The following is a 14,960-nucleotide window of genomic DNA, read 5'->3' as shown; positions in this document are numbered from 1 at the left end:
AGCCTAGCCTTAAGCAGCACTCTACCCTCTCCAAGGATAATACCACAATGCACACAAAAAATGATTGACTTTAAAAACTGGCTTAGCTTCTGCTGTCAAGCCAAAGGGAACCAATATCTGTCAGCCTGTGAGGACATGGTCAACAGACCACATAGCTTTGCCAGAGATGGTCTGCATCATTCTCCTCTAGGATTTCAATTACAGGCAAAGGCATTAGCCACACCTATTGTGCCTTTTTTTGGCAGTGGCAAAATAACCAACCTTCTAAAATAACAAAATCCTCTGTAGATAAACTCAAGGTACTGCTGCTTAATGCTAAGAGTCTAAACAAGAAACTGCACTCCCTGGAAGCACTCCTCACTTTGGAAGATGCTGACCTCTGTGCAGTCAACAGAGACATGGTTCAAAGGCATGGAAAGCACTCTGGATGTGCAGGGCTACAAATGCCTTCCATATGTTCACAGCACAAACTGAGCGTGAAAGAACCAACGGAAGAGGTGTTTCCATCTTCGTTAAGGATAACTACACCTCGAGACCGGTCAAACAGTATAACTCTCTTGAGCTACTCTACATCCAATTAACTATGGGCAAAGCCCCCTACCATATCATAAACAGATACGAGTCCCCCACCATGAAACAGGAAAAGCATGCCGCACACTTGGACTTCTCGAGTCACTTGCCATACAGCCCAACATCTTACTCATGGGTGATTTTAATTATCCTACCATCAACTGGGAAACATATACAACCACAAACATGCTGGCTCAGAGGTTCTTGAACTTTGTCAATGCAAATGCTCTGGAATAGCTAGTCAGCACACCCCCAAGAGGCTCAAATGTCTTGGACACAGTACTCATTAACATGGAAGAGCACTAGATACCCCACCTGTGTGATGTCCTCCATGGTCTCGCTTGATGTAATTATAAGACCAGATGCAACATCAAGCTCAAAAATGCTTAAGAATTTTTCCCAGACAAATTAACTCCTGCTAATTAATGATATAAAGACCCTTTTAAATGCAGATAATATGGACTCCTATGGAGAGGTGTACACCAATGTTCTGTATAACCACTTAAGCAGCTATATAGAATTGGCTGTTCCTAACCGGATTAAAACCAGGTCTTGCCAAAAAAAAAAAAAAAGCCACCTTGGCGGACCCATACTATAAACAGGCTATACAACAAGAGAAAGAAATCCCTCTCTAGCTTAAACAAATAAATTACAGACCTAGTCAAGTCCTCCAACTATAATTAGGAAGCAAAAACAGCCTCTTAGCTAAGGATAATCACAAGGCATTCTTTAACTATGTCTGAACTCTAAACTGGATTACCCAGCTATGCGCTGAACTGGTTGTGGGTGGCATCACCCATACTCAAACAGAGGTAACAGCTAACCTGATAGCTGACAGATTTGGAGAAAACTTCACACCCTGTCCCCTCCAATCATCCCCAAAGTATACCTGCCACCATTCCTCAGCCTATTATCTCAAGAGAGCAGGTAGTCATTTTGGTGTTCTCCAAGGCCAAAATCACAGCCCCAAAAAGTGTTGGACAGGAAAACAAGAAGGACTAGGCTTAAAATAGCTCACAAGGGCAGTTAGCCTAGTACTAACCTATGAACCTATGCTTCATGCTCATTAAATGATTTATAAAAAAATCAGTGCATACCAAGACTATATATTCCTCATTCTAAAGGAGGTATGGGCTTCCTCGAAATTGATTACATGTGTACATCTGCAATCGTGAGACTACATACATATCTGCTGACTTCACAAGACCCAAACTTAATGATAGTTTTGAAACATGAGGAGAATAAGTCTAAGATGACTTCCCGGCATAGTTTAGAAGCAGCATACTGTCATCGAGCAGGAATGGAAATCAAACCAGAAGTAGATAAAAATCAAGCAGCAACTGAATGTGCCAAAAAACAAAAGAAGGAATATAAGGTGAAGGATCAGATGAGAAGGCAAGAAATATGGAAAATGCATAAATATAGTTGCAAGTATAGAAAAATCTTGGAACAACTTCATGTTGATCAGGATCAAATGCAGGAATGGTTAAGGAGAGGTGAATTTCAACTAAAATACGACAGGTTCATATTGGCGGCCCAAGATAGTGGACTACGAACACGGTTTACAAAGTCCATTGAACATGTGGGAGAAACAGACAAATGTAGGTTTTGTAAAACAGGATTGGAAACCATCGCACATCTTGTTGCTGGGTGTTGAAATACTAATGGCAGAAGGACTGTATACTGAAAGCACAATAATGTGGCAAGACTGTTGCACTGGGGATTGTACCAACATTATAATACTGAGGTAGTTGAAAAACACTTGGAACACTAGCCACAAAGCATTATAAAAACATGAAGTTTATATCACATGGGATCACCGATTATCAACAGTTCAAAAATAGATCTGAGAAAACCAGATATAGTAGTCCATGAAAAGAAGACAAAAGTAGCAACGATCACTGAAATTACTACACTCAGGACTACAGTGTCTTATGTACAAAGAGACACAAAGTGATAAAAGATTTGCAGGCAGAAACGAGGGCAATTTGGAAGAAGGATACCCAGACCGTTCCAACAGTATCAGGAGCAACGGGTCTTATAACAAAGAATTTATAATCGTACTTAGATATGTTACTGATGCATGTAACTCCACAAGAATTGCAAAAAGACTCATTACTAGGCACATTGTGGATGCTGTGAAGAGCACTTCTGGCTAACATCACAGATTGAAACAATACTAATTTCATGAACTTTAATCCTACTTTAACTTAGGAATGGGATCCGTTCCCATCATGGTATTAGTAACTCCAAAGACTTGGAGAAATTAGTAACGGGAGAGACCTTACTACCAAAGACGTAAGTAATCTCCAGACTCTGGGCCCAACCTAGTTCGGATTTGTTAAAGGTAGATCATGCTTGTTAACCATAGTTGATTTCTTCAAGAAAGTCACCAAGGCCCTGGACAAAGGAAAGATGGTGCATACCACCTATGCTGACTTACCCAAGGCATTTGAAATGATCTCCCCCATGCAGGTAATAATGAGAAACTCTCCCAATTAGAATTAACCCCTACATTACCAGATAGGTAGCCAACTGGCTCACCAACAGGACAAACGCTGTCAAAGTTGGTGACCTCGCCTCTAGCAAAAGACCAGTCACCAGTGGCATACCACAGGGTTCTGTGCTGGGCCCCTTACTGTTTGGAATTTATTTCTCAGAAGTCCAGGCAAACCTTGATGGCCTGTGACTGACCAAGTTCACTGACTATTGCAAATTGGGAGCAATCACCGAGTCCCCCAACAATGTTAATATCCTGCAGACAGGGTTAACACAGACAAATAATGCCAAAGCCACAGATTAAAGCTAAATGCAAAAAAAAAAAATCACTATTATTTCCTTTGGGAAAGCTGACATCCCTGCTAATTACATTATAGACAGACCCCTCCCTCCAAGTGTAGACCCAGTGGTATGTGAACTGGGTACTCAGGTTGATAGCAATCTGAAGTCCTGCCACCACGTATCCACAAATAGTAAGTAAATCCTTCTATGTGGCACATCTTATAAGTAAAGGCATCATATCTAGATCTAAGGATGTTATAATTCCATTATACACGGCCCTCATCAGACCAATAATTGAGTACAATGTTCTCTTTTGCATGTATCTCACCAAACACCTGCAACAACTGAAGAGACCACAGAGGTTTCTCACCAAGAAATTACAGGGTACAAAAAAAACAAGTCTTAAGCAAAAAGAGTGAAAGCCCTGTCACTGCATTTGGTCTCCTACAGGTTGCTAAGGGCTGACTCTGACCCGGCCCTGATGGAAATGCTACACATTCACAAATCAAACTGGAGGAGGGTCATTCGCTCCAGGGATCTTAACCTAGCCACTGACATGAACAGGTCATGCTGGAAAGATAGATACATCTCCCAGAGACTGCCACTTCTCTGGCTCAAGCTTCAAATTCATGTGAAACAGAGCCCCTTCCCTGATCTTCTTCAAATGTAACCTAGATCAATGGATGGGTGACTGCAAATTCACTCCTGGGGTGCTCATGTCCCTCCTGGACAGAGGAAGTCCATATTAACTACCACAGACCCTTACCTCTGCGAACTTCACTCACTTAACTGCTGACAATTGGGGCAATTCTGGATAAATATAGCTATGCTTATGAGGGCTCTAGGGCCGCTAGCCTAGTAACCTCCTATGAACCTTCTTTGTTTGACATGTAGTCACTTACCTCTGCAAACTTCACTCACTTAACTGCCGACAACTGGGGCAACTCTGGATAAATATAGCTACACTTAGGAGGGCTCTAGGGCCGCTAGCCTAGTAACCTCCTATGAACCTACTTTGTCTGACATGTAGTGGGGAGCTGGGAGCTTATTCCATATGTAGAGAATCTTGTGGGAGAGAGAGTTATCCTGCCAATATGTTTTTTTTAGTATATATTTTGGTCCCTAGAATGGATATGGGTGGCATTATCAGATCTTTGAAAACAAATGTAGTCTAACAAGACCTGATACTTTGTTGCCATATATGTCAAACAGAATATGATGTGTAAGACCCTGTAGGACACAATGTAGTGATATAACTTTCAGTTGGTTGGAATGGCTTAAACATACCCAGGAATCTTTGAGGTTTCTCAAGTTGTGTAAAATGTCTGAACTGATGCATGTCAAAGGGTGCTTTAAACTTCCAGTATGGATTACATTAGGTAGTAGAGGGAGACAATAACTTTATTACAACTGAAGAATATACCTTTAGTGATTAGTTGGGCTACGTTGAAGGACTTCTTAATTTCAGTTGCTGTATGCTGGTCAAATGAGATTTAAATGTCCATAAATGTGCCAAGGTTTCCATTGATGGTATCCACTTTGAGGGGGTATCCTCAGTGGGGCAGGTGCAGTGGTGGCAATGCTTCCCAGAGTACAGTACTGCATAAAAACAAAAGATTTAGTGTGAACTCATCTGTATTTTATTTATTTATTTATTTAACATTTGTTTACAGGAAAGTCCGACTGGACACAGGTTCTTTTTCAGCAAAGGCCTGGGGAGAAAAGCTCCATTTATTAGTAGTAAGAATTAAATAATACAGTAAGCACATTTAGGTTTATACAATTAAAGTAATAAAGAAAAGCACATTTTTTTATACAGGTAATCATAGTTGCCAATTGCAATAGAGCAAGCAGATTGTTATGAAAGATAAGTCATATATACTTGGTAAGATACATAGAAAAAATAGTTTAGTGGCTAGAGTAAATAAAAATACTTGGGAGACATTCACGATGCATATGCACAGAGCTAAATGCTGGAAACATACTACTGTCTAGAGGTGGGTAAGTTTGACTCGTGCATGATTCTGCACGGTTCAGAGAGATCGAGAGAGTAGGAGTTATTTTAATGTATGAATGTTTGTGTATAGGTGACACTAACTGAATAGACTTTGGATAATGAAGCCAAATAGTAGTATTAGGTTAGTAGTGCTAAGAGTGGGGTTAGCCAGGATGGTTACAAGGGCAAGGCCAAGTGTCTATTAAATGTGATTTTTGTAGGGTTTTAAACTGTGTCACAGAGTTACTATTGGTTATAGTAGGTGGGAGGTTGTTCCAAGTTTTAGAAGTATAATAGGAGAACAGTGATTCCCGGCTGAGTTATTAGCTTTGTTGACATCTAGGAGGAGTTTACTATTTGAGCGAAGGGATCTAGAGGAGGTGTATTGTCTTATAAGATTCTGGAGAGCTGGGGTATTATCTGGCTTCTGTAGAAGCTTAAAGGCAAATGTTAGTTGGTTGAAGTGAAGTAGCTGGGGAAGTTCTAACCAACTGAGTTGTTTAAGTGATGTACAGTGGTGAGTTTTGTATGGGACATCTGTTGCAAATTTGACTATTTTATTGCAACATGAATTTAATTTGGAGAGATCAGCTTTGCAGAGGTTGGTTAGTACAGGGAAGCCATATAGGAGGGCTGAGAGGAGGTGTGTACAGGCAACAGTAGCTTTAGCATTGGCAGTTAAAAATTACTTAATCCTATATAATACACCTAGTTTTTTTGTGGACGTTTTTATGACTTGAATGATGTGGATATGAAATTTTACGTTATTATCGATTTTGCCTCCCAACAGTTTGGTATGAGTGGTTGGGAAGATGGCAGTTTGATTTTTGGAATGGATCATAAAGGACTGGGGGGAGAGGGAGTTCTGGTTGGGTAGAAGAGAAGTAGTTTAGTTTTGTTGGGATTTAGTATGAGTTGGAATCAGTAAGCCAATTTTCCAGACAGAAAGAAATCTTGACTTATGGTATGCAGGTCTTGTAGGGAGGAGGCAGAACATATCAGAGTTAAGTTGCCTGCGTATTGTATTACTGATGCATGAAGTGTGGCGGTATGGAGCTGGTTGGTGAAGAGAGAAAAGTAGGGGGCCAAGGATGGAGCCTTGTGGAACTCCTATAGAGACTGGGAGGAGTGAGGAAAGTTGTTGCCACAAGACGGCCAGCTGGTATCCTGAAAGGTAACTTTGAAACCAGGAAAGAGATGAATTACTGAAGTTAAATTTGGAGAGGTCCTCAATGAGTTTATTGTGATCCACCATATAGAAGGCTTTAGATACGTCTAAAATATGATAGATACATATTGTCCATTTTTTCTCTATTAACCATATTAGTAAAGGCCATGAGGCCTGCTGTTGTGTTGTGATGGGGTCGAAAGCCATGCTGAGTGTTTGATAGGAGCTTGTGTGTGTGAAGGAAATGCATGAGTTGGAAATGTTTGACTCTCTCCAAGATTTTGGAAAGGGGAGATAGAATAGCTATGGGGTGACAGTTGTTGAATTCAGTGAAATTTCCCCCTTTGTGAAGTGGAATGATGTGGGAGATTTTCCAGATGGAAGGGATTGTGTTTTCTGATATTGATCTATTTATGAGTATGGTTACTGGGTACGCTATTGCTTCTGCTGCAATTTTCAAAAACTCTGCTGGGAGGTTATCTGCAGCAAGTGTGATAGGTTTAAGTTTTTTTAGTAATCTTTTTATTAGTACTGACGGATATGGGATGTAGTGAAAATTGAATGGGGTCATTTTTGTTGCTTGGAGCTGTGCTGTGGTGAGAGATGGATAGTGTTGTTAGGATTGTTGGAGGTGTTTTGCGAGGCAGTTGGGGCCTAGATAGTTTCAGTAAAGTATTTGTTGAATTGGGTTGCTATGTTGTTGGAGGAAGAGGCTGATGTTGGGTTTGGGAGGCAGTTGGGGCCTAGATAGTTTCAGTAAAGTATTTGTTGAATTGGGTTGCTATGTTGTTGGAGGAAGAGGCTGATGTTGGGTTTGGGGTGCCTACCTTACCTGGTTGTAGTATACTGTTAACTGCAGACCAGAACCTTTGAGGGTGACTGTGATGCTTATTTTGGATATTGTGATAGCAGTCGATTTTTGTCTGGTTTTACAAGTGTTTATGAGTTCTAAAAATGACTGTTTTGCCGATTGAGTTTTAGTCCTATGAAAGTGATCCCAGGCTTTGTTTCTAGCCTTGAGTAGGGATCTGCATTCTTTACTTAGCCAGGGTGCATAAATAGTTTTTATTCTAATATTTCTAAGGGGAGCATGGGTATTTAGTACATCTAGGAAGGAAGAGTTTTAGTGGTAGTAGTCTAAGAGGTTCCCAGTTGCAACTTTTTAATGCCTGGACAAATGTAGCTGGGTTGAAATTATTTTTATTCCTTATTCACCGGAAAGTGGGTTGGCTGATTTGTTGCAAGCGGGTTTGCAGTAAGAAGGTTGGTAGGTGGTTCCTCAGGCCATCAGGGAGACAGCCTGAATATGATGCTAAGGTGGGGCTGTTAACCAGAATCCATTCAAGCGTAGACTGTCTCAGAGTATTTGTCAGTTCTGGTGGGGGGTGAGATACGCTGGGTGAATCCACATAGGTTTATGTGGGATAATGGGTTACAGGTTAGCCAATCTATGTTGAAGTCTCCCATTGTGATTGCTTCATGACGGAGGGATTTAGAGACTCAGTGGAGTAGGTGTTCCAGAGTAGGGATATTATTTCCTGGGGGATATAGCCGCCGATATGTTTTTTGGGGGTTTATTTCTAGTTTGGTAGAGATGAGCTTTGAATTTTCAAAGATAGCGTAGTTATATCAAGATGTGCAAGTCTGAAATGGTCTCTGAGTAAGACTGCTACACCCCCACCCCTTCTGGAGGTCTTATCTTTACAAAGAATATTATACCCTGGGGCTGCCATTTCATTATTGTTGTTATCTGGTTTTAGCCATGTTTCTGTTAGAGTGATGACGTCAAGGGAATAGTAGACAAGTAGTGCATGTAGGTCATGGACTTTGTTTAGAATATTCCGTACATTTAAGTTCAGGAGAGGTAGGGAGGAGGGGTTGTTTTGTCTTGGTCTTACTGGGTCATGGTTGTTTAGGGGAGTAGGACCAGGATTGGGGAATATGTCACCAGAGCGTTTTAGTATCCTAAGTGTAAGATAAGTTTGGTAACTTTATCTAATCTTTCTTTTTTTAGATAGGTTAGGGAGGTAGTGTTTGAGGGTTGGTATTTTTTAGCATGATAGCCTATGAGGTTAATGTTGGAAAGGGTGGGAGTTATGAAGTAATGAACCTGTTTTTGGGGAGGGCTGTTATAGAGGTTTGCCAAGGAGGGGGGTTGGTTGATGGTAGGCTAGTAAGACAAGAAGTCAGGGTATAAAGGACAAGTAGTAATGAGGAAGCTATGATGTGTAGTGTTACTGGGTACCTGAGTAAATTGTTCAGACAGTGAATTTTACAAGGAGACTTTGGATTAATAGATGGTCTAGTGTAGTGAAGTGACATTATAATAGGTTAATGGTTGGTAGTGATAATAAAGGAGTAAAAGATGTGATGCGTGTAGGAGGGGGTATTTTGGAATAATTAAATGTGGTAGTATGAAGGAGTGTGTGGAGACAATGTGGTAGAAGTGAGGAGAGTGGAAGGGGACAGGAAGGGAAGGGGGAAGGTAGGTGGATTACCAAGAGTTATTAGGTTTGCTGTGTGACTGGCTGAAAGGAAAGTGCATTGGGCTATAGAGGCATAAGTTTAGGTGAAGTGGGGGTGGGAATGAGGGTACGGTGGAGGAGTGGAGTGAGCCCGAGCTGAGCAAGGGCGGACAGAGTTTTGTGGGTAGGTTTGGCTCAGAGTAAGTGGACTATAATATAGTAACTCAATGAAGTGTGCATGTTGCTTGGGAGTGAATCCAGAGTACAACTGTACTTAGGATGTGAGAACAAGTTCAATTCCACTGCTACATTTTATTTTGGGATAAGCATTGCTGCTTGTTAAAAATGTCCACTTTTGGAGAAGAGAACCCTAGGTTAGACAAGGGTTCAGGTTAGCAGGGGAGGGCGGAATATGGGTAGTAGGGGGGTTATCGGCTAGTATCCTGGCTTAGTGTGCTCACCACTGAATTAAAACTAGTACAAGGACAATGACAGGTCATTATTATAAAGCAACAGGGCCTACATACATACAATAGTTTAAGCAGAAGGTTTAAAGTAGTTCCTTTGGGCAGGAGTTTGCAGGGTTGGATGGCAGGCAACTATCACTAGGTGGACTGAGAGCAAAAATTATATATTTTAGTATAAAGGTATTGGCTTGAGAGTTAATAACCATATTAAGGTTAGTCAGCCACAAACTTTTTTAAGCCAGAGACCTCTGATGTCTGCTTAGACATACGTGAAGTAAATGTCAAAGAGGAATGGACACAATATGGAACCCTGTAGGACACCACTAGTGACCAGCCTTGTACAGGACAGTGTACCACCAGCCCTGAATAAACAAATTCTGCTTGTAAGCTAGTTAGTTATTCAATGGACTACATACAGATTAAAAATTATGTGGGGAGACTGCGCTGCCAGCATACAGGGACAGAGTCCTAACTCTGCCCTAAATGACCCAGGAACCAGTAGCAAACAGATGCTTGACAGTGCAGGCAGGGAAGAAGGGTGGCTGAGACCTATCTACACCCAAGCACACTCCCTGGTGGAGACCATGCTGAGTTTTCCTGACTGCAAGGCAGAAATAAGTGAGTTGGACATGAGCAGTGATATTGCATTATGCTTGCCAAACCCAGTTAGGGACTTCTTACCTATAAAATCCCTGAATTGTGAATTTCATACTCACTCCTAAACTCTTGAGTCTCACTACTGGGGAAGACGTCGTCACAGAAGTCATATACTGAGGTTGTTCTCTTAATTAAATGGGAAGACCCACCTTCAGAGTTACAGCAGAAATCTGGCACTCCACTTGACCTATCAGACAATATGCAGGAAGGGGAAACCTGACTGACTCAAGGGACACTGACCATGATATCATTTTCTCCACACCTGCAGGGACTCTTGATAATGGACAATAAAATGAACAAACAGGTTCATGGAGAACTTGGGGGACATCAGTGGATATTGCTGCTGAGCTTCACTTTAGTACACCAACAGATCAACAGGGAGAATCCATTCTGGTGAGTTTGATTGTCACAGAGTGACTTAACAGTAACTCCCAGTTTACAGCTATTTCCAAACTTTGTTAGCTAGAGGTCTTGGCTCTCTACTTGAAGATTTGAGAAGTAAATGCTGAAAAGGAGAAGACCCAGAACCCAGCCAGGAAGGACAACACTGGTTATATACCAGGCTTCAACCACAGCAGCTTGTTCTTAAATGTATCATCATACTTGTGTCAAACTGCGACATAGGCTTTGAAGAAGGCTGGTATAGACGGTGGTGGTACAGGTGGCTGCTTTTGTTATGGGACCCCTGGGGGGAGACTTGAATTTCTTTAGTTTGCCAGAAAGTTCTGGGGGGTTGCTTTGTGGTAATCCATGAATACAGCGAGATTAACAGCAGTCCTACACATGACTCTCAAGGAATAGGCAGTGTGATGGTTAGATGGGGAAGACATTGGGTATAGAGCAGACTGGTACTATCTCAGCGAGGACCAGGTCAAACTGACTGGCTGCCTTACTATCAGTGGGTTCCAACTGGATAAAGGAGTTGGTGTTGATAATTAAGTTGAGACCTTTGAGTTGGTGTTGATAATTAAGTTGAGACCTTTGTGCATATTTTTGTTTGTGGTATATAGTCACCAGTTTACAGATGGGTAGTTGTAACCTTGAGTAAAATGCTGTTGGTTTCATAGTTAGGGACTCCAGTTTGTTGAGACAAGTGTCTTGGACTGTGGGAGTTGAAAAAAGGGTTCTGTAGTGGCAATGATGTGATAATTGCTCTTGTCTACTGTAACTAGAATATCTAGAAGTGCAAAGTCATTATTTTGCTAGATTTGTTGTGAGGATAAGGAAATGCAAATACATATGGATGCATCCCCTCTGGATGTGCCACCACCCTCACTGGAGAGTCTGAGCAAATAATAGTTACCAAACACAGGTAAAGTACAGCAGTTGTTGAGATCATCACTACTGCAGTAGCCTTAGTTATACTGGCTATATCCTGCCAAGGACATAATGGCCAACCAGCTTCCAAAGGTTCAGGTCACCTTCCACTCACTCAAGCTGTCAAGGAGCTCAAGCTGAGTCGAGTAAAAGACAAATTTTGACACAAAGCCCTTTACAGTTTTCCTGAAAGGACTATGCTAGGAACAACAAAGCATAAATGTCCAGACTCTGGCATAAAAAACGCACCAAAAACAAGGGTGATGGAGGGAAGGAGTGGCTACTGAAGCAGTGATCATTCAAACATCTACTGTTATGGTAAGTTCAACTTACACAGTTGTACTACATTTTTCATATTTATCACTGCTGCAGTAGCCTTAGTTATATGGCTAAATGACCACAGCTAACTACATTTGGGAGGTGGAAGGGGAAGAGTCCATGAACCTCTAGAAAATGGCCCTAACAAAGATTGATCTGGACCTAGAGAAGGAATCAAGCTTATAGTTTTTAAAGTATGTATACAGGACAAAGCAGCAGCTTCTAAAATATTTCTACAATCCATCCCTTTCCAAAAAGCCATAGATGAAGTCAAGGCCCTAGTGGACAAGACTTTGACCTTGCCTGGAACATATTTGTTATGGTGAGTACAACAAAAGGTTATAGTCTTGGACAACCATTTGGAAATAAGTCTGTTTTGACACAGACTCTCTTTCCTTCTTACCTTCACAAGAAATACACAATTGATCCAAAGATCTGAGAGATACAGTTCTGTAGTACCTGAGCTGCTTGTAGACATCCAATATATGGAGTATCCTTTCTCTCTCAGTTTTTGATTCAGTAATGAAAACAGGAAATGGATAGTTTGGCTTAAAGTAAAGTAAACTTGGATATCACTTTAGCCATAAAAGGAGGATTCGTTCTCAAAGAAACCCTGTCCCTATAGAAAATGAGGTAGGGCTGACACACCACAAAAGTTTGCAACTCAGATACCCTTCTTGCAGAGGTCAGTGCAATCATTAAAACTGATCGCCATATTAAGAACCTCAAGTCAGCCAGATTAGCTGCTTCAAATGGAACAAGTGTTAGCTTGTCTACCACAAAATTAAGATCCCAAGAAGTGGTCATTGTTTTATCTGACAGACTCTTTCAAGAACATTTTGACACAAGACTGCCTTGAAAGAGGAGGATCTACTGACAGTCATGCTGAAACTGCCAATAAATGAACCTTGATAGAGGAATAAGAAAGGCAATAGGACAGTAACTCACATAAATATTGTAAAACCAGAAAACAACTAGCCCTGAAGGTGTGTTGGTTTTGTCACTGACAAAACCATATCCATTTGTGAATATCCGATTTTCTAGTACCAGGCTTTTTTGTCTCAATTAGTACCTGCTGCACATTCTCAGTAAATAGATGCCTAAAAGGAATTAAGACCTTATCATCTAGGCAGTCAATAGAAAATTATTGATGTTGTGAATAAAAAACTCATGTTCTTGTGTAAGTAGATCCAGTCTGTGAGGAAGCTTATGATAATTGCCTTTTGCCATTTCCCAAAGAAAGGATAACCACAGTTGCCTAGGCCAGAAGTGAATCCGCACAATGATCTGGGGGGAATCCTTCTGAATCTTCAGAAGTACGCTGGATAGTAGTAGAGAGGGTGAAAAGCATACTGGAATATTCCTGTCCAAAGAAAAGAAAAGGCATCAGTCTTCCAGTCCTTCTTGCATAGAGTTCTGGAACAGAATCTTGCCAGTTGATTGTTCTAACAGGAGGCAAAAAGGACTATTTGTGAAACTCCCCACAGATGGATCAAATCTTGGAAAACTCCCAGATCTAGTTACCATTTGTGAGGGTCTTCCCTGTCCAACTCAGCTTGTCTGTCAGACAGTTTTGCTCCAATGGAATGTAGAATGCCTACAGAGTGTGACTGTGTTGCAAAGCTATATCCCAAGCTAACATGGCTAGCCAGCAAATGGGTATAACCTGGTTCCCCTTACTTGCTGATGTACCACAAGACTGTAACACTGTCTTGTCTGAAACCACTTTGAAGAGGCCCTGAGGGCAAAAGATGCTTCAGAGAGTGGAGTGCCTTGATCAGGGCGAGCATTTCCTAGATATTTATGTGCTTGTGTCAGCCTTGGTATTCCACACCCCCTGCATCTTTATCCCTCCTGAAACTGCTCCCCAAGCAATGTCCAAAGTATCTGTGGTGACTGAATGTTTTCAAGCAAGGAGGGAAAAGGGGAAAGCTGGGCTTAAAGATATCTGTTCTCACCACCAAAAGATTTCTATTCTGCCAAACCCCAGCACTGGGATTCAAAAAGACAAACGGTATTGATGCTTGGACCAAGGAGATTTCGGACACCACTGTATCTTTCTCATGTGGAGTCTTGCAGGGTATCATGAGAATTATAGGTGCCACAAGACCCAAAATCCTGAGGTAGTCTCTCACAGTGACGAGAGTATGAGTGGGCAACCTTAGCAATAGTTCTAAATAAGGATCTATTGTTTTTTTTCCCCTGTAGAAGAAAAGCTCTTTGAACTGAGGTGTCTTGATGACATCCCAGGAAATACAATCCTGTGTGGGGGAGTCAAGAAAGACTTTTGACTGCTGTCTTGGAATCCCAGCTTAAGACATCTCTCACCCAAGACAGAGATTCCCAACATGTTGAAAAAGACTCTGTAAAGGTAAACACATTATCTAAACATGAAAAAATGTGGATACCCTGTAGCCTGCAATGAGCTATAACTGCAGTTAGATATTCTTTGTACACTCTTGGTGCAGTGGAAAGTCCAAAGGTTACGGTAGAGAAAGAATAGTTGTGTAAAATCTTACCATAACCACAGATGTCTTTCTCTTCCATGTTGCAGTATTCATAACACGATGCATTCCCCGCCTAGGCAATACGAACATCCGGCCAATATACCAAAGACTTAAACTACTGGAAGGTTATGTGCGACATTGCACATAGGACAGCAGCCAACGTAGGCCATAAAAGTGACATCTTTACATACCATCCTTAGAACTGAAAGTCCTAGTTAGAACACCATTTGAGAGATAAGACGTAAAAACAAAATACCATCCTAAGAAAACCATGAAACAAGGGGGGAGGAGGGTGGGATAGAATACTGCAACATGGAAGAGGAGGACAGCTATGGTTATGCTAAGATTTTACACTATTCTATGTCCTTCTATGCCCATGTTGTAGTATTCATAACATGAGGGAGAGTACCAAAGCTCATGAAAGGGAAGGGGAGGTTGTAGCAGAAGTCGTCTCCATGAAACCATGTAGGATTGCCCTGGTAAAGTCTGCTCTGGCGGCAGTATCCAACTTGTAATGGTTGGTGAAGGTGTGGACAGAAGACCATATTGCTGCTTCCAGAACAGAGGCAGCGTCCAGACCTTTGAAGATGGCCTCAGAGGAAGCTACAGCCCTAGTGGAATGAGCTTTTACTGAGGAAGTGTGTCTTTCCATGGAACACAGCAGAAGGAAATGGCCTTAGAGAGCCAAGTGGAAATAGTTTGTTTAGAAACAGG

At 41.5% G+C, this 14,960-nt stretch overlaps 1 protein-coding gene across 3 annotated transcripts in view; it reads right to left on the bottom strand.

Annotated features, from left to right (window-relative positions):
* Nucleotides 1-14,960, bottom strand: part of LOC122800880 (LIM domain containing preferred translocation partner in lipoma) — a 3,822,027-nt gene that overhangs the window by 3,623,954 nt on the left and 183,113 nt on the right. The window contains exon 2 of one of the 3 annotated variants that reach the window (XM_044070214.1): nucleotides 4,775-4,950. The exons of the other annotated variants lie outside the window; for them this stretch is intronic. The gene's annotated coding sequence lies outside the window, so the exon portion shown is untranslated. The remainder of the gene's footprint in view (nucleotides 1-4,774; nucleotides 4,951-14,960) is intronic. 3 annotated transcript variants of the gene reach the window in all.

Source organism: Protopterus annectens, chromosome 4.part1, assembly GCF_019279795.1.
Source record: "Protopterus annectens isolate FY-2018-M chromosome 4.part1, PAN1.0, whole genome shotgun sequence".
NCBI classification, from domain to species: domain Eukaryota; kingdom Metazoa; phylum Chordata; order Ceratodontiformes; family Protopteridae; genus Protopterus; species Protopterus annectens.
This window is presented reverse-complemented; position numbering and strand designations above follow the sequence as displayed.